This window comes from Athene noctua, chromosome 7 (assembly GCF_965140245.1).
Source record: "Athene noctua chromosome 7, bAthNoc1.hap1.1, whole genome shotgun sequence".
NCBI lineage: Eukaryota > Metazoa > Chordata > Aves > Strigiformes > Strigidae > Athene > Athene noctua.
The window spans coordinates 45627971-45647655 of NC_134043.1; positions in this window are offsets into that span (position 1 = coordinate 45627971).

A 19685-nucleotide genomic window follows, 5' to 3' on the forward strand; every position below is an offset into this window, starting at 1 on the left:
GTAAGGCGAAGCTGTTGGTGACAGCTGTCGCCGAGCCCGTCCTTCCAGCGTTTCTCCAGGGCTGCAGCGCCGGGGCCAGGCCCAGGCCCGGCCCACACGGGGTCTGCCCAGGCCCCCCCCACCCCCGGCGCTCCGCAGAGCACGAGCCGAGGGCCCGGCCTCACCGCGCTCATCTCGCCTCGGCCTGCGGAAGCCAACGCTTGTCCGTGGAGCAGGGCACCGACACCTCTGACGGTTGCCCCCCCCCAATGTCTCCAGTCCACGCTCTTATTAACCGGCAGGGCTGGGTCGGCCGAGGCGCTGCTGATGGCCACAAGGAGCCAGCTGACCAGCACGGATTCCTTCCTGACTGCGCGGGAAGCACTAACAGCTCATTTAGAGCTGAATCGTTTAGAGGTGTTTTGCTCCAAGCCATGTTATCCCAGTTGTTGAGACAGGAGACAGCAGCAATCAGTCAAAAACGAGCTACTGAAGCATCGCAGGAGTTAACGGGACTGGAACCAAGTTCAAGTTAGCTGTGTGCCAGCCCTGTGCCCTGTCTCTGCGCCAGCCCAGCCCGCTGCAGAGGGTTCACTAGAACAAACGGTATCAAGCAGCTCCCCCACACCTGCCCCTTCCCTGTTTCCAATGAACGCCGACCCGGCACACACGCTCCCCTGACCTCCTCACCCAGCGCAGAGCCAAGCAATGACCCGGGAACAGCACTGTGATGTTTCCAGCAGCGCTGCCCACCTCCCCTCTGCAGGGTGTGCAATGGCCTCATTTAAGGCTGCATCGAATGGAGTCAAGGGACTTCTGGCACCGTTCTCTATCTTGCTTTTGAAAGGATAGAGGGCAGAAGGCTGATCCGGGATAATTCTAGTGGCACAGAAGAAAAATAGCCCCCTTCGAACCACATTAACACTTTATATTTAAAATCACATGGTTTGGTGTGTTTTTTTTTTTTTTTATTAACCTACTCAGTGCTGAATGCTAAGGGTAGCAAAACCACTCTGCATCACACAGCTTGCTCCCTTCAGACAGCACCAGAGCCCCTTTCACAGGAATAACATTTCCACATTTCTCAAGAAGCACTTTTGCTTTGAGGTTCATGACATCACACTCGAAGACTTACTTTAGCTAATAACGGGTCACACGGCCACTGCGTGCCCGGGGTGCAGGCAGGGCCAGGCAGCCATCTCTGCTCCCACCCAGCCCCTGCCCTCCCCGCTCCCTCCCACAGCGGGTAAAGAAAACAACCCCAGCGCCAGGAAAGCGCTGCCCGGAACAGGAGCAGAAGTTCAGTTCCCCCCAAGGCCCCAAACTCACAGACATGCACCCCACTAATATGGTACTTCTACCCGCCCCCCCCTCCTGCGGCACCTCCACTTGCAGCCGGCACCGAGGGCACGGACGGAGTGTGCAGCGGCACCGGCACCGCCTGCCCAAGCGACAGTGGCGCGGGAGGGCTGTGCCAGGAGTGGGGAACAAGCACCCCCAGTCCCACTGAGCCCAGCTCTGAGAGCCTCGACGGGCACCTCTGACGGCCCCAGCCATCCTGGCGGGCTCCCCCCGCCCTACCCGTGCCGGAGTGGCGGCCGCCGTGGAGTCTGGTCCCGGGGATGGCACCGCGGCACCAGGTTCAGCCCCGGGGTGAGCAGAGACATCAGGGTCCGGTCCCGGGGCAGGCGCTCGGCAGCGGTGTTCGGTCCCGTGCAGCACCAGGGACCGATCCTGGGCCCGGCAGAGCTGTGGCCTTCCTGTCCCGGGGCAGGCAGCGCATCTCTGGGAGCCTGTCCCTGGGCTGGCAGCACTGCGGGGGTCCAGTCCCGGGGCGGGCAGCGTGGCACTGGGGACCGGTTACGGGACCGGCAGCCCCATCTGGTTCTGGTTCTGGGGCGGGCAGATCGGCTCCGGGGTTCGGTCTCGGGGCAGGCAAAGCGGCACTGAGGGCCAGTCCCGGGGCTGGCAGGGCCGTTGGGGTCTGGTCCCGGGGCAGGCAGTGTGGTACCAGGGTTTGGTCCCGGGGAGGGCGGCGCGGCCCCAGGGGCCACTCCTGGGGACAGCAGCGCGGTCGGGGTTCAGTCCTGGGGTGGGCAGCACCTTCGGGGTCCGGTTACAGGGCGGCTCGCAGCCGTTCCCAGGTTACGGGGTGTCGTTAGGGGTGATGTCATAATGGGGCAGATACAAACCCCCCGACGACAGGGTGCCAGAGCGTCAGTGCTGCAGCCGCACTGCCACCGGTCACTGCAGGCATGCTGTGCTCTGTCCTGGGGCTGCCGGTGGCCTCTGAGCCTGCCCAGCTCCCCCCCAGCACCTACCAGCTGCCCCAGGCCAGAGTCGGGCAGGGGGCGCCAGGGCCCATGGAGACCCTGGGGCAGCTGGTGCAGCTGAAGCCCGCGGACCTGCTCAAGCAGGAGCCACATGCCTTCACGGAGGCCTCACCCGAGCAGGCAGAGGGCAGCACCGCCAGCCATTTCCTCGCCTGGCTCAACACCACAGACAGAGAGGACACCATCCCCGATGTCCCCAGCAGCCCCAGGGTGACTGCCTTCCTGCAAGAGCTCCCCGACCTCTCTGCCTATGTGGGGGAGGGCAGCAGCCCCAAGGAGCAGGCGGTGGCGGCAAGGCTGGGGGACAGCAAGGACGCCGTCCCTGATGTCCCAGACTGGATGGCCCTCCTCAGTGAGCTCCCCGACCTCTCCAGGTACGTGGAAGCGGGTGGCGGTGGGGTTGGGGAACAGCGAGGACATGGTCCCTGATGCCCTTGATTTCCCCAACAGCCTCACCAGCACCATGTACCTTGATAATCAGCCCGACCTCTCCATTTACGTGGTGGATGGTGACTGCCCCCAGGACCAAGCAGTGGTGACACATCTAGGGGACAGTGGGGACACAGTCTCAACCACCAATGTCCCCAACTTGCCTGCTGACATCGAGGAGCAACCTGACCTCTGCAGGTACGTGGTGGGGGGTGGCTGCCCCAAGGAGCGAGTCGTGGCGGCAGGGCTGGGGGATGGTGAGGACACCGTCCCCAGTGTCCCTGATGGCTCCAACCTGACCACCTCCCTTAACAGGCTCCCCCACCTCTCGGAGTACAGGGCAGAGGGCAACAACGAGGAAGCGGCGGAGGTGATGCTGATGGAATGTGAAATCATCTTCCCTGATGTCCCCGACAGCCTCACCAGCATCGTCCCCTCCAGCGAAGCCCCCGACTTCTTGGGGTACGGGGCGCAGGGCAACTGGCCTAAGGGCCACCTGGCAGCAGCAATGGTGGGGGACGCCGACCCCTTCTGGGGGCGGCCGGCCTCCCCCTCACCGGACCCCACGGGGCAGCAGGGCAGGGTAGCAGCAGAACTGCCCACCTGGATGCCACCCAGTCCCTTGCAGACGTCTGAGGACAACTCAGAGGAGAGCTCAGAGAGCTCAGAGGACAGTGCTGCAGAGCGTCCCTGCAAGGATCCCCTGAAGGCTCTTCCGGACAGTCCCCTGCTGAGCCCATGGGGGATACCACTGCTGAGTCCCCTGCCCAGCCCCCCGCGTCCCTCCTGGCGTCACCCACCCCGCACGGCCCGGCTGATGCAGGAGATGCTGCGGAGGCAGCCCCGGGTGGTTCTGACCCGCCTGCCGCTGGAGAATCCGCTGAAGAGTCCTGAGGAGACCCCTCTGCCCAGCCCCCCGCGTCCCTCCCGGCGTCACCCTCCCAGCACGGCCCAGCTGGTGGAGGAGGTGCTGCAGAGGCAGCCCCGGGTGGTTCTGACCCGCCTGCCGCTGCCCCTGGGCGCTGTCTCCAGCTGGGGGGTGCCCGGATCGGGGCGGGCGGGCGGCAAGCAGGCCAGGCGCCCCGCACCAGCCAGGAGTGCCAAGGCACCAGAGTCCTCCCTGCGGGACAATGTCCCACCCAAGAGGAGGAAGGCGGTGGTTTGCCAGGGGAGGAAACACTCAAAAACCTCGCGGGAGGTGAGGCCAGGCAAGGACGGCTTGGCGGCAGGCAGCAGCAGGCAGCGGGTGGGCAGCAGCAAGCGGACAGCTGCTGATAGCAACAACATGCCCGCCAAGCGAGCCAGAACCTGAGGGACACCACGGACAGAGTGCCGCCGCCCCCCGACCCCTTCTGACAGGCGGGCAGAGAAGACGTGGAGCCAGATCCCCGCCGCACGCAGCCTGCGCCCGCCCGCTCCAGACCCAGCCCTCTCCCATCTCTCTTGTTTCTCGCTTCATTAAAGGTTTGATGTTTGTTTCACAGCGCCTCTGTCTGGGCTCATTCCTGCAGCGGGAGGCGGGGGGCCAATGCAGCCCCTGACCCGTGTGTAGATCTGACCCTCCACCTCTTCACCCACTGCATGAGGAACCCCCCATGACTCTGGGTGGAGATGTTGAATCAGAACATTAAATTCCAGAGTCGTGGTAAATGCACTAGAAAGCTCTCAAAAATCTACCTGCTCCCTTGGAAGCAGGAAAATTCTTCTTTAGCTTTGACAGCAGGACAAAACCTTCTGGGACTCGATACGCTCACGCTGCACAAGGAGGGGTCTGTGCAGGGATTCATACCCCCTGTTACACCAGTGTTACAAATCTCGACAAATCGAACACCATGTCCCGTGCCATTTCCAAACATTTAAAAACATTGCATCAAATTGCAATTGCTCCTGGTGGATTTTCACTTTCTGTCCTGTTTAGGTGGACACCATCCTTAAATTTTGCCCTGGTTTGAGCCCAGAGGGCAACTGCGCACCACGCAGCCGCTCACTCACCCCTTCCCTGCAGAGCTGGGAAGGAGAAATGAAGCAAAGAGCTCAGGAATGGAGATAATGACAGAGAGGGGTGGCTCGAGCACCCATTACAGTCAGGGCAAAAGACAGACTCATTAGGGGAAGAAAACAAAAATGTCACTTGAATTCAAACACTAACAATGCTTAACAGACGCAGTGGGACAGTGAAAAGCATTACATTACCACACCTTAAAAACCCCTCACCCCACCTCTCCCTTCTTTCTGGGGTCAGTTCCCTGGATAACGTCCTTGGCTCCATGGGGTTGCCCTTCTGCTCACCCAGTCCTGGGTGGGAGAAGCCAGCTCTGCTACAATACCAAGCACCCAGATCATCTGGAGGATGAATTTCACATGGGGGACCCTCTGAAACCATCGGAGATGTGAAGTTTTATTCCCTGGGAAAGGGCTCTGGCACCAAGTTTGGTAGCAATGTGACACCAAAGATAAGTAACTTTCCCCAGGTCTCACTAAGCAGGCACTCACGTTTTCCAATTTCCTTTCACTGAATTATACAAAAACTCTTTCTACAACAGGAAATTGCATGTGCCTGTGGCCATTCCCTGGAATGGAGGCCAACTGGCACAATTACCCGTGTCCATTTGGTTGCACTTTGTTATACAAAATCTGGATGCAGAATACCTGCGCCCAGAAATGCCCGCTGGGAAATCCCCTGGCCCATCCCCGCTCACGAGCGCTGCCAAGGAACTGGTGGAGCTTTTCTGCTGATATGGGCCAAACCTGTACCTGTAAACCTCAACCAATTTAGCACTACAGATGGCCGAGCACCACATCAGCGGAACACTCACTGCTGCTGTTTAATTCAACGCCACAGGTGCTGCCAAAAGTTCTCCCTCAGCATCTCGTGCTAAGATACACAGGGTAAGTTTCTTCAACTCTCTCTTAGAAGAGCAGTAAACAGACGCAGAGGAAAGCCGTGGGAAGAGAACAAGTTCATCCACTGCATCAAGGATACAAGCGTGGCTCATAACTTTAAGAGTGCAGCCTAAAGAGCAGCTGGCTTAACCCCAGTGCTCAGCTGGAACCAATGTTTTCCATTACTGTGATGAACAGGCAGATGGGGGGGGCTTGTTTGGCTGTTGTTTTAAACTTTTGACTTTTAAAGAAAAAAGGGAACAAAAGCTATTAAGCACCTACAGACAAGTCACTGTCAAAAGTGTAGGATCTAGTAACAAGAAGTGGCTGAAGAAATGAAGACAGAAAATGGGAAGGGTCCGCCAGTACCTAAGCACAATTCACAAGTGAAACAATCCTGCCAGCACAGCACTTTTTGCCATCAAAATACTTGATCAGCAACAGTTCAGTGTTTCAAACAAGAAGAGATCAGAGCAATTCAAAAGTGAAGAGGGAACAGGTATCTTGAAAGGCAATGCCTGCAGAGGCAGTTGATTTAGAGGAAGGAGGGGTTGGAAGAGATCTCCAGGCCCATCAAAATGTTACTGAGCTCCACAGTAAGCAGTCAGAGCTTGGCTGGTTGCTTCCTCCTTGCTTTATTTCCCTTGGAAGGCTGCTGCAGAACCCAAATCTTCTAAGCATTAAAGAGTTTTCTTCCAGTATGCAGTTAAAGTTTCTCAGGGCCAGGCAGCACACATTTTTTGAGGTTCCCACTCCTTCTAGCCTTGCTAACTGTTCTCCTAAGTGTTATTTCCCTCTTCTGCATTTACAGGAGTCACCCCACTCTTCTCCCACTTGCTTTCCTGGCCCGGGCCAATCCCACACTCCTGACGTCAGCCTGCACGTCCGTCTGCCACGTCCCAGCGGTCCCCGCAGCTCTCCTCGCCAGTTCTCCCAGGGACAGTTCATCTTTCCGGGACGTGAAGGACCAGCAGGGCCACCACGTCAGACAAGCTGTGCTCTCGTCAGGGCATTAACTCCCCTCTGCAGCTCCTGAAAACACTGTGCCTGACACACAGCAGTGCAGCGCTGTCTCATACCCCCATCATGCTGTTGGCTCCCAGATGCCCTCTTGTGCTTCCCTTGAGCCCCCTGTAGTTCATCTTCCCCCTCCTCAGTTTTGACCAGCCAGAGAACACCCAGTTTATGACTCTCAAATTCTTCCCACTCTTCTAAATATCTTCGCTGGGGGTCTCGGCCTTCTGCCCTTCAGATCAGTAGCTTATCATAAGAGGAGGAGGATAGCACTTTTTTTCCCCAAGTAAGCAAAAACTTCAACTGTTTGTTTAAATATAAAAATTAAGAGGAAGGGGAAAAAATAACAGCCAAATGGAAAGTGAAAGTTTAATTTGGTGCTGAAACAGCTTGACTACTTCTGCTGCAGCTGTAGCAGGGGCTGGCACTTCCATGTCTGATCAGGATGAAAGCAAAAATCCTTCCACTAAAGTTTCAAATTACAAAGTGACTTCATCTAAGGGAAGACAAAACGTCAATATGTAAATATTGCCGTATGCTCATAGTGCCTTCTCAGCACAGCGCTTCTCTTGTGGCCCCAAGAGCTTACTGGGGTGAAAAGTTAAGAATTTTAGGTGTTATTTTGAAGCAATGTCCAGTTAAATCAGCAGTAGTGAGAAAACAGTCAAGAATTTGACTTGCAGAGTGGGAGATGATTCGTGACTTTCTCCACAGCTTTTACTGTGAGTGAAGTTGACAGCTCTCTCGGTGTTGGAGAGCCGGACTTTGTTAGGGCTGGTCTGGTCAGGCCCTCAGCAGGCTGCCTCCTTCATCACCGCGATTCTTCAGTCAGCACCGACAGGAAGAAGGGCGGGCAGCACTGCCGCCATTGGCCGAGCAACGCCCCGCCCCCACGCGTTCTCCTAGCAACCAGGGCAGCACTGCCGCCATTGGCCGAGCAACGCCCCGCCCCCGCCGTGTCCTAGGAACGGCAGGGCCAGGGCAGCAACGGTCATTTGAGGAGAAGAAGGCGACTGGTGAGCAGGCAGTGAGCAGTGGGCAGTTGGTGAGTAGCGAGGAGGCAGTGAGCAGCGGGCAGTTGGCGAGTAGCGAGGAGGAGACACATAGTGAGGAGGAGGAGGAGGAGGAGGAGGAGGAGGAGGAGGAGGAGGAGACTGTGAGGAGGAGGAGGAGAGCAGTGAGGAGGAGGAGGAGGCAGCGGTGAGCAGTGTCGGGACATGGCGAGCAGCGGGACACGGCGACCAGTACCACCAGCAGCTCCTAGGCGTGACCGGAGCAAGTCCCAGACCAGACAGGCTCCTCGGCACAGCTGCCCCTTGCCGCCCCCGGAGCGCCGGACCTTCAACCTGAGCTGCCCGCCGCCACAGTGAGTGGGGCGGGGGGGGGCGGGGGGAACTCTGGGGGGCTTGGGGATGGGCTCGAGGGGGTCTGGAGGGCCCAGGGCAGGTCTGGGCAGGCTCTGGAGAGCGGGGGGGGGCAGGGGCCTGTCCATTCGCTGTCCCTCCTGCGCGGTGTTGGGGGGTGGCGGCAGGGGGGACACAGGGGCCGCGGTGCAGTCACTATCACCCCTTGCATGTGAACAGGATAAATTGGGCGGCCACACTCGTTTCCCAGCCCCGGCCTTTTGATTTTGTAAGAATAATGATGTGGAATTGAGCACCTCAAACAGCTGGAAGCCCTGAAGGTGTTTCCTGGTGCTCAGCGTGGCAGAGCGGTAATTCTGGGTGTGGGGTTTGGCCGGGGGGAGCTGTTGGGTGCAGGTCAGTGCCTTGAACCCGGCTCCTCTGTGCATCTCAGGCCCCTGCGCTGTGCTGACCGCATTGTGCTGGGAGTGGGCCGTGGCCTCGGGCCTTCCCCTTGTTGTTGTCTGGCTTCAGAGCTGCGGGTTGTGAGTGTCAGAGCAGCCAAACAGTGAGGTTAGACAAAGGTGCAACTGTCAGGTGAGACAAAGAGTAAAGGAAGAAGTGTGAAGCTTTTGAGACAAAAGCCAGGTGAATGTGAGCGGTGCGTCCGTGGGGCAAGGTGAGCGGTGGTCTCACTGAGGCCAGATGGCCAGGGCTGAAGGCGTCCTGCGGATTTTTCAGCAAAGATACGAGGTGATTTGGAGAGATTGTGGCCTCTCTCTCCTGTGGCTATCACCCAAGTAAGATGGTACATGTGCTTAAGGGTTTGGTGGCCTTGGAAGAGGCCAATTAATTATTGTTGTGCTCCAAAGCCCCATCAAAATGTCACCTGCTGACTCAGGTCAGTTTGTTCAGTAACTGTGCCCTGGCATGGTTTCTGACAAGCATGGCAGCAGTAGTTGAGGTTAATAACTGTGGAAGCCAGACCAGTTCCTCGAGGTGAAGTCCCTGCGGCCCAGGTGGTGGCAGGTGGCCCAGCTGCGGGCAGCGGCTCCCCCTCGGAGCAGGAGGGTCAATGCCGTGGCTCCTCACACAGCACCAGCCTCTTTCTGACGAGACGGGGGATTGTTTTCCTGGCTTTTCATCTTCTGAACAGATGGCTCTTGCAGAGAGAGGAACCCACTGGCCATATTCGCTTGGTCTAAGCTTGGAGACACCAAACAAAATAAATGTTTTTACTGAAAAGTGTTATAAAGGCAGCAGTTACCTTCTGGACACCTGCACTGGCACGTAGATGGCAAAATCCCGTTCTCTGTGTGGACTTGCACCATCTTTTGAGTCCTAGGCCCACATGGGCCTGTTAGGCCATTCCCAGGTGGGACTCGCAAAGTCCTTACCGTCAGGATTTAATGCCAAATTCCCGTTCTGCAGAAAACCGCTTTGCCAGCATCTGCTTCCCTCTCTGGAGACCCTGACAGCATCTCTTTGTGGAAGTGGGACATACGTGATGGTGGCTGAAGGGTTTCTTAGGAAGGGAATGGCAGGCAGGTGCCTGGTGCCTGGGACGTCTCCTCAGAGGAGTCTTTGCTCCCCAGCAGAACGCGCTGGGCTGGTGTCCCTGCCTTAGGGGTGTTGAACTTGCCGTTTGTGGTTGACAGCCTGTGGTTAGACTTGTCCTGCCTGCAAGCCGGACGAGCCTTTCTTGTTTGTGTCCCCAGCAGACACGGTGCGAGATCCAGCAGGTTGCTGGGGTGAGGTGTGGTCTCCCCCAGGGCAGGGCTGGCTGGCTGAGGGGCAGAAAGCTCCAGATGGGGCGCATGACACCGGGACTCCGGTTCCCCGTGACTCCACCAGTGCGGAGCTACAGCTTTGGGGCTCTCTTAGATTATGTCTTTGGGGAACAGTCATTGATTTAATTGCACTGCAAATTATTAACTGTGAAGATTTGCTTTACACAGCTGACACGGGATGGCTGCTGTGGTTTTGTCTTGATACCCTTTCAAATGAGCAAGAGAGGTCTTAAAAATCACAGCCCTGGCCCTGAGTAGAGTGCATTGTGCACCTCCAGCTGTGAAAAACCAGATGCTGGTAATAAATGGTAGTGGCAGTGATAATACAACAAAAATCCTGCTGAACAGGGAGTTCCAAGTGGACAGTTCCTTAATTGACTAAAATCCTAGTCATCAGCTCTGCTCTGTTTTTTGTAATTCCGATTTGCTCTATTTTGGTAGAATGGCTGGTTAATGCAAAGGATATGTAAATTGGGGAATATTTCTTTTCCCCATGGTATATGGTCCCTCACTTGAAAATTCTAGACAGCTGAGAAGCAGAGATATTTTTTGATGGTGACCTTTTCCTTTTAGAAACTCCAAAAATCTACTCTTTAGTATATATTCTCTTCTATGATAGTAAGCAAGGTAAAGAACATTTATTGAAAAAAAGTGGATGCCCATTGAAAAGGTATTATTAAAATGTGTTGTCACCATTTCTCAGTGACTGTAGTAAAAATGCTACATCTGGAACATCACTGCTGAAGCATTTTGAGGAGATTGCTTCCCTTGAATCAGTCTTGATTTGGCATGAATTTGGGGAACTTGACTCAAATTTAGATGCAAGTGAAGGAGAATTATGAGCAAAGTAAAAAAAAAAAAAAAAAAGATCTGGGGAAAAAAACAAAAAAAAGAAGAAAATCTGGAACAAACACTGTACATCCAAACATTCTAAATAACCCTAAATATGAAAATACTGAACTAAGAGTGATAAGTAGTTTCTGTCTGTGGTACCAGAGAAACAAATGTGATACTAATTTTGAGAAGAGCTTCAAATCTTGTCCTGGAGGCCACAGGTCAGTCAGTCTAGGTTCTGTGCTAGGAAAATTGTCAACATTTCCAGTAAATACTGAGAATTTGTAGAGAGAAGAAGAAACAGTTTAAACAGAGAAAAAGAAATCCCAGAAATATATACAAAAACCCCAACTTTTTGGGCTTACTATGATACAACTGTGCTGTACTATACAAACATTTTTACAGTACTGTTTAAGACTGATCCTTTTCCTTTGCTGTATGTTTTTCTAACATACGTTTTTGTCAGTTCTGCGCTTCTATCTGTTGTAGAGGATTTAGAGATTAAATTCATATGTAGTTCCCAAATATTTAAATGTCTGGAAGAAAACTTCTCAGACATGAACTTCTGTTATCCTTTTGCTGATTCCATGTGCAGGAGCAGAGGACTAAATGAGACCAGGGGTCTGCTTTGCTCAAGAGCTTGTTTCTGACAGTCATGGAGTTAGGAAATCTGTGACGTTTCTCCGATAACTTGCTCTTGCTGCACAAGCCCCAGGCTGCATTGCTCTGTGGAGCCAGCAATGAGCTCAGATCCGTGCGGCGCCGGCGCCAGTGCCCAGCGTGTTCCGTGCGGTGACCCTGTGCCGCTCTCCTGGGCAAGAGGGGCCTTCCCTGGCAGAGAGCTCGGGCTGCCCGCTGCACCATGCCTCTGCCAAAGCCCAGGGCACCCAGCTGCCTTCTTTCCAGGGGTTTAATGGGTCTTGGTTCAGGCCCAAAACATTTCCTCATTCCCTCCAGTACCCTTTTGAACCTTGAATTTATTTCAGCATTTTTGAGGACCAGCCTCTTCATCATTTAAATGAGAAAATACATGTACAGACTTCTTTGAAGTTGCTACATCCCTCTGCTCAGGTGGGAGTTGCATTTTAGTTGGTTATATGGTCCATGAAATACCAGATGGAAGGAAGTCAATGAAAAAGAGTTGGATTGACTTTCTCCTCTGCCACCGTATGCAGCTGCCAGGTGATACCATGAGCCAATCCTTAGCACAACTGATGTAATGTGGTGGTTTCAAAAGCGAATGCAAACAGTGGATTATAAAAGTAATGTAGAACGGTTGCTGTAGTACCGGTATTTCATCAACGTTCATAACAGGGTGAGCTAAATCGTTTGTTTAAAGTTTAATTTATTGTTGGTAGGCTACCTGTGAGATTATTGTGAAACCACAGACAAAATTCCTGTAAATCCATGATCTCTTTCGGGGGTTTTCTGTGGCTTTTTTTTTTTTAATATCTTTTGTTGGGTATACTTTTGTGTGTGGTAATTCAGCCAAGCAACAGACATTTATCCTGAATTATCCCATTGAAAGATGTGTAATACAGGTACAGTGGCATTTAAATGTAAAGCCAAAGGAAGCAAAGGAGTTCAGTCTCTTGTTGTGTAATTAAAACACAACCTGCCTAGAGAACCCAAAGGTCAGGCTGAACGTATTATGCCATAAATTTATTCACTCACAAATGTGAGCGGATTTAGAGTATTAAAAGCTTAAGCCTACTGTCACTTCCTTTGTTATTTCTCCTGCCTTCCAGAAGGTGAAGTTGGATAAGGTTGTGTTAAGAACTGTCTAAAAATGTGTCTGCTAATTATGGATGCTTCAGTTTTTGTGTTCAGCTCATACCTGAGGTTCAGTTTTTGGAACCTCTGCTCTGTGGTAGCTGTGATGATTCCCCTCTGTTGGCTTCCCAGGGATGCAGGACGTGCCTTGGGTAGAGCAGGGGAGGGTCCTGCTTGGATAGACTGCGTGGTCTGGTTCTTCCTTTGTTGGTCTTGCAGCTTTTCACCAATAAATAGGAAAGAGATGCAATTTGTTCCCTTTGGATTGTTCAAGGTACGCATTAGAGAACCTTCAGCATACTGACTTGGGAGCTGGAAGAGACTTGAGGAGGCCTTGGGTTCATTTTTATTGCTCTGGATAGAGAGGAGGACTTGGCACCCCTGCGCCAGGGCTCTGGGAAGGGGAAGAGCCCAGCAGAGAGTATCCCAGCCCAACCCTTCTGGCCTCTACAGCAGCGCAGTCCCGGGAGTCTGCTGGACCGAACAGCACTTCAGAGCCATGGCAGTGCTGTCTGGTTGGTCTCTCTCAAGCCTTGGAAGCGCAGTCTAAAATCTCAGAAGAGTCTGTTATCTGAGGAGGCTGTTGTGGGGTTTAGTCTTGGAGGAGACCTTCAGGGCTGGGCTCTGCTGGAGCCCGTGCCTTGGTGGTGCTACGCCGTTCGGTGCTGAGCTGCTCTGTCTGCTGTAGACGTCCCTTGTTTCTGATAGGAATCTTCCAGAGGCCGTAAGATGTTGCTTTTACATAATCTGATGGGCATTTACCTGGCAAAATGTTGGGCATGATTCAAGAAGACAATATTTTGTGCAGCAAACTATTGGACAGGTCTTTGTAAATTAAGCTGTAATAATGTGGCTGTCAAGGGGCTTATATGCATCTATATTGCTTTTATTTCAGATTACTGGAAACCTGCAACAGCCTGAGGGACAAACACTTGACTGAATGCTTCAACAATACCCCGATAAGACAACATCTTCAGAGATCAGGACTGGTGAGACTGAAAAATTTCCTTTTCTGAGAAAAAAGAATTTCTCTTAATACTGCGCACGTCAAATCACTGATAGTCATGTTGTTCATTTGTTAGAGGTATGTGTTGTCATTGGTAAGAATTTGACCAGCCAAACACGTGCAATTCTGCTGTGCCAGATCAAAGCCACACAATCCCAAAGTTCTCCCCTACACCATATCCCCCAGCAGCATTGGTTCTCTTAGGTTATTGATTCTCTTAGGTTTTTAAAATGTGACATCTAAGCATCTTTGACTCTAATAGCTGTTTAAATAGCTTCAGTGTTATTTTTTTAAGACTTTAATGGAAAACTGAAGGATTTGGTAAAGGTGAATGTGCTGAACACTTTAAAAACTACTTATGCACTCCTGGGTGTAACTGCACAGTCAGATGCAATCCCTATGCAGTAGGAAGGCAAGTATTTAATTGCCCTCCACTAACTTGGGCAGCAGCCCCTGAAGGGCAAGGCTGAGCCCACAGCTTTTAGGAGATGTGACTGGGGCTCTCCCGCCCTCTTCAGCTGGCTGATGGGGTCCATGGGGTCAAAGCAACGACAATTCTGTGCTTGGAAGGCGAGTTCCAGCACCGTGGCAGAAGCAGAGGTGGTAACTAACTGGGAAGAGAAAGTATCCTTTCTGGGAAATTGCACTCTGTTTAAAAACATACCTTGTGCTGTCTTGTCTGTCTTAGTTACGTTATATTTGTTTATGGCAGATCTCAAGGAGTGGGAAAATAATACCGGAGAAGGAATACCAGCTTAATGCTATATGGGAGGAACACCAGAGCTGCGTACGGAAATGCCTGGCTGGCACCGTGTTTAATGAGGCTCCTGACACAGAGGTATGCATTTACCAGAGACATGTGAGCCGTGTCAGGTACTCCCCTGCTGACAGCCAGGGGCTGTGAACTCCTACTGGACTGTCTGGGGTAGCTGCGCCCTCGTGGTGCCCTGAAAGGCTCTGTCCTGCCGGGAAAAGGACAGTTGTTGTGCTGTGTGGAAACGGTGAAACCTCTGCTGGCCTCTGGTTGTCAGCCCACCCCGCCAGCAGAGCGTACACTGTCCTGGCTCTCGCACTGCCTTTAGGCTGTCATCAGATTGTGGGATGATATTCACGGGGCTACTTGGCTTAAAAAAATTCTAATCTCAACAAAGTAGTTGGAACATGGTCATATATCTCACCTGAACACAAAATTTGGGCACATTCCTGTTACGTATCAAGAATGGAGTTGGTCCCTCCAACTTTACAGATGCTCAGTTGTTAATTGCCAATGTTAATTTACAGAGGTGTCATGCAAATGGGTTGAATCAATGGTGGTTTTGTAATAGGCCTCGATAAGGGTAATGACCAGGGAGCAGGCAGGTGATAAGCAGAGCAGAAGCAAGTGTTATTGCCTTCACTGACATCTCATAATGTCCATTAACGAGGTTTCTCTCTTACACTGATAGCGTCATCATCAGCCAGGAGCAGAGAAGAAACCTGCAGAGGACGGCAGGAAGGAGAAGGTGCAGAAAGTCAAGGTAAGGCTGGAGTGCTCCTGAGCGCTGTGGGAATGCAGCAGCTTTGCCCTGGGTTAAACCACAGCCGTGGGTCAGGCCAGAGGCTCGCTGGGCCAAGGGCTCTGTCTCTGAGGTTTATGGAAAAAGTACAAGAAACAGATAAGTAGAGGATGATCCTGCCCCAGGTTACGTCTCCTCTGTCCAGCAGTTCATGAACTTCCATTCACGCACCTAATTCCTTTGGAATCTACTTACTCTTTTGGTTCTGCAGTGTTCTTAGTTATGGAATTATGAGTTGTAGGAAATGGTGCTTTCTCGCATTTCTGCACAATAACTAATGTATCTGCTGTCTGATAATTCTGTTTGGTGCTCCATTGTTCTCATTACGAAAAGAGTTAAAAACTGTTCTTTTCCAAGGCATTTGTAGTTTTACGTACCTTTTTTATATTCCTTCTCAGTTTTCCAAGCTGAAGACTCTCAGTCTATTGAGGATTTCACCCATGAGCCATTCTAGGCTTCTCATTGCTGTTGCCATTTTTCAACCTTTTCTAGTTTTACTGTTTCTGTTTTGAAATGGGGAACCAGAACAGGATGAATAATTCAGGATAAATGTTGCAGTTGTTCTAGTCGCTGTCTGCTCTTGACTGCAGCTGCACACTGAGATCATATTTTCGGTTGTTTGCCTCTCCACACCCTATTTAGCAGAACGAGCATGTAAGTAATGAAAAGAGGTTTCAGAAGCCTTTGCTTTGGTGTCATGTAGGTAGAGCTTGGTTCTGTAGTTGTCATGGAAGTCCCACAGAAGTCAACGGTTTTTCTCCCCATGAAGTTGCTTGGACTCACATATGGGAAAAATTGTTCTCATTTTGGCTGAAATATACTCAGCGTTTTATTTCTTTATTTGGAGCCTGTGTCCATTGAGAAGAATGCATTGTGAAGCTAGCTGCTGCTTGGAGCAGCTGAAAAACAATGTCAAATCTTTCTGATTTTAAAGAATACATTTATGAGGTAAAGGAAGGTAGAGATTTTCATGACAGACAGCGTTGACTGTGGTAGTTGCACTGTTTACTGACTGAAGTCCTGCTGGCAGAGGTCACCCCAGTGGCAGCAGCGACTAAGGCAGCCTGTGAAGGGAGTCTGGACTTGGGTGATTTTGGAACATGAACCCAAAGTGCTTCCTTCGGTGAGAAGTGTAGGAGAGGCACCTGCTGTCCTGGTTTCAGCTGAGACAGAGTTAATTTTTCTTCTGAGTAGCTAGAATAGTGCTGTGGTTTGGGTTCAGTGTGGGATTTGGTATCAGAAGTATGCTGATAGCACAGGGATGTGTGCATTTGCTGCCAAGAGATCAAGGACTTTCCACAGCCAGAGCAGCAGACACAAAGTGGCCAGGAGAATATTCCCTATTGTGTAACGTCACACTCGGGATGTGAAGGAGGGTTGGCTGGGAAGGGGTTGCTTCTCTCTCACTTCCAGGATGGCTTTTTCGGGATCTTGGCTTCTCGGGGATCACCAGCTGGGAACAGGCTGGGTATCAGTCAGCAGGCGGTGGCAGGCGCCTTGTGCGTTACCCATTTCTACTTTCTATTATTGTTGTTTTATTTCATTTCAATTGCTAAACTGTTTTTATCTCAACCGCTGAGTCTCCCTGCCTCTACCCCTCCAATTCCCTCTCCCATGCCCCAGGGTTGGGGGTGAGTCAGCGGCTGCCTGGCGTTTGGCTGCCTGCGAGCTCGAACCACAACACCTTCAGATGCGTGATCTGTGTCTCTGCTGCGGTACCACGCCGGGACACAGGAACCTGGCTGCAATTAGCAGTGTAATTTAACCCTGAGCTCATACGTTCAGTGAATTTGGCTGAGTAGCTAATCTGAAAGAAAAGGAGAAAGACAGGTGACTGAGGAAGGGAGGATGAGAGACAGAGCTGCCTGTTGCCAGAAGGGTCGTCAGCCTGCCTTGGGGCTTTTGAGAAAAAAAGGGAGGGTGGGGCAGTAGCCAGAGCAAGGAAGTGGCAGATGCACTCAAATTTAAAAGAGAAAGAGACCTTCAGCCAAGCCAAGAATTGGGAGATACGCAGAAACAGGCAGAAGAATTGAATTTGGGAGGATCAGCAGCTGGAGAGGGCTGCAGGGAAATGAGTCAGAGGTGGGAACAAGTCTTGTCCCTCTCCTTCTCCCCATGATTTTCTTTCCTTCCTTAACCAGGTGTCCCAGTGTCACAGCTGTCCAGCGAAAGACAGCTGGCAGGCAGGCTCAGGCATTGCTGTTAGAGCTGGCAGGCCGATGTTGCCTCTTTCCCACAATTTAGTACCTCAGAAATGTAAATTTCTCTTCTTTTAGGGGGAACCATCCAGAAGACCAGTAGGAAATGCCACATCTATGCACTTCCCTCAGCTGCCACCCAGTCCAAGAAATCATCGTGGCCTCTTCCCTCCCCTTGCCAGAGAAACAGCTGGTCACTCCCAACGACGGGTGAGTTTTAGCAGCCACCCCGAAGGCGCAGTTGTGAGCACACACAGCGCAGGCGTGCACGTAGGCCTGTGAGGTCTGGGCTTAGTCTAGAGCACTGACTGCCCTATCCTCCATCCTCTGGGGCCAACCTCCTGTTTGCAGGGTTGTGTCATTAAAGAGAAATCTGCATATTGCATGAATGGCACATCAGAACCTAGGAAAAAAAATAAATTCTGTGCTTTGTGATAAATCTGCTTTAATCCTTCCCTTTTCCCTGCATTGTCGCCCAAGGCTAGGCCAGTGTCAGTACGTTAACTATTGTTAATGAGTGCTGGGGCTGTAGGCGCGTTCACACACATTCTAAAACCCCGAGAGCAATGGAGGTCCTTTAGAAAACAGAGGTGAATGGGTGAAGTACGACTAAAGATCATCCAGAAGGCTGTGCTTCAGAGCTCTGGCTCAGAAACCTCTTCCTCTCTGTTAACAGGCAGAGAAGGAACATTAATATACTCTTGAAATATAATGATATTAACGTCTAAGGTCAAAGGTCAAATATATGGTTCAGTTTTAACTGGCTCTCAATTTCAGTGATGATTGTGGGTGCAGACTGAAATGATATTTTCAGTCCTGAGTAACCTCCTCTGCAGAAAGAGGACACTTGGGCCTGTAGTTATGTGTGATGGTGGACGTCATCGCATCAACACCGATCCAAGGAGTCTGCCTGTTGTAAGGCAGCGAGTTAACTCGGAGAAACAGGTTTTTGACTTGGTATTCTGAAGGGCTGTCCTGGTTCACCTGGGATAGGGTTAAGTTTCCCCAGCAGTGGGAAGGGATCTCCAGCCGGGTTATTCAATACCGTGCTGATGTCAGGTCTGGCGCTGAAGGGCGGGAACAGTTTCCTGTGGGCTTTTGTCCAGGGAGGCACGCGCGGTGGGCTGGCTGTGTCCCTTGCGGTATTTCTCTGTATATCCTTTGTCTTGTTTACTGTTGTTATGTTTATTGTTGTTGTTATTGCTATTGTTGTTGTTCAGATTGTTATTTGTTGCACTGTTGTATTAAATTTTCCCTTATTCAACCCCGGGGTTTGTGCCTCACTCCCAGCCCTGCCCAGTCCGAGGGTGGGGGAGGGACAGCGACAACGTGGTCTCTGGTCCCGGCAGGGCCTAAACCACCACAAGGGTATACAAGGAGAAGATAAACTAAAACCATGAAAATGCTGAGTTTTGAACAAAAATAGGCCTGCTTTGGTGGTGCGTTCCCTCAGTGTGCGTGTGCTGAAGTCACCAAAAGGCAGCTCACGGCTGCATTTCTGTGAGTGTCTGTGAGCTCATGTGTTTGCTTCAAGGCTGCACTGTGAGGAGACAGAAGCAAAACCTGTATTTATGGTCAAGAATTATTCTGGATGCTCCAGAATTTGGATGCTCAGTGAGAGATGCCTAAAGGGGCCTGGATCTTCAGAGGCAGACTAGAAAATTTACTTGCCTGAAGGTACCTGAGAATCACTCATCCCTTCCAAATATCATGATCGGTGCTTTACTTTTTTTCTTTATGATGCTGCTCTGCACTGGAAACTGTACACTGAGATTTTGTAGCTGTTTTCTTTTTCCTTTTCTAGACTTCCAGGCAACCACATACAGCTCCAAGGGATCTGCAATACTCACTCCGTTTCCCACCACTTCCCATCAGCACTGCAGCAGAGGCTGTAAAGACTTCAACATCTGAAAAGAAGTGCCTGGCACCTGAACCCAGTCAACAGCCTGCCGGCAGGGTGAGGCCATAGTTCATTCTGAAAATAACGTGATTTTAGGGACAACTTTATAATCCTGCTTTTGTGCTGTAGTTCCCAGAACTGTATACCGCAGGCAACATGCCTTCCAAACGGTGATCAGCTTTTATTTAAACTCTCCTTTTTAACCTCCCCTTAATTTTCAAGACATTGACTTACTGGTCTAATGCCCAGTTCTTGATCACAGTGAGGAAAAATGTGGTGACGTGTCTTTTATAGTATAAAATCTATGCATTCATACTTTTCTCCCTCCACATAGACTATCTGTTATGTAGAGAGGGAGGCATCCACCTGATTAACACCAAGAACTCAGGAATATTTTCACACAGTCTTACAAGTTTTCACCTTCTCCTACACGTGCAAAGTAGCAAAAAACCTCATTTATTCTTTTTTACCATTCCTCCTGCTAAGTCACACTAGCAGGTTCAGAGAATGAGAGCTTTTTGGAGTAGCCAGACGTGATCTTGATACATACACAGTTACTTTCAGGTGAGATTTGGACTTCTGTTCTAGAAAAACATGGTGTAATTGGTTTTGCTTTAAGAGTTCCATGGGACTGGGGGATTTTGGAA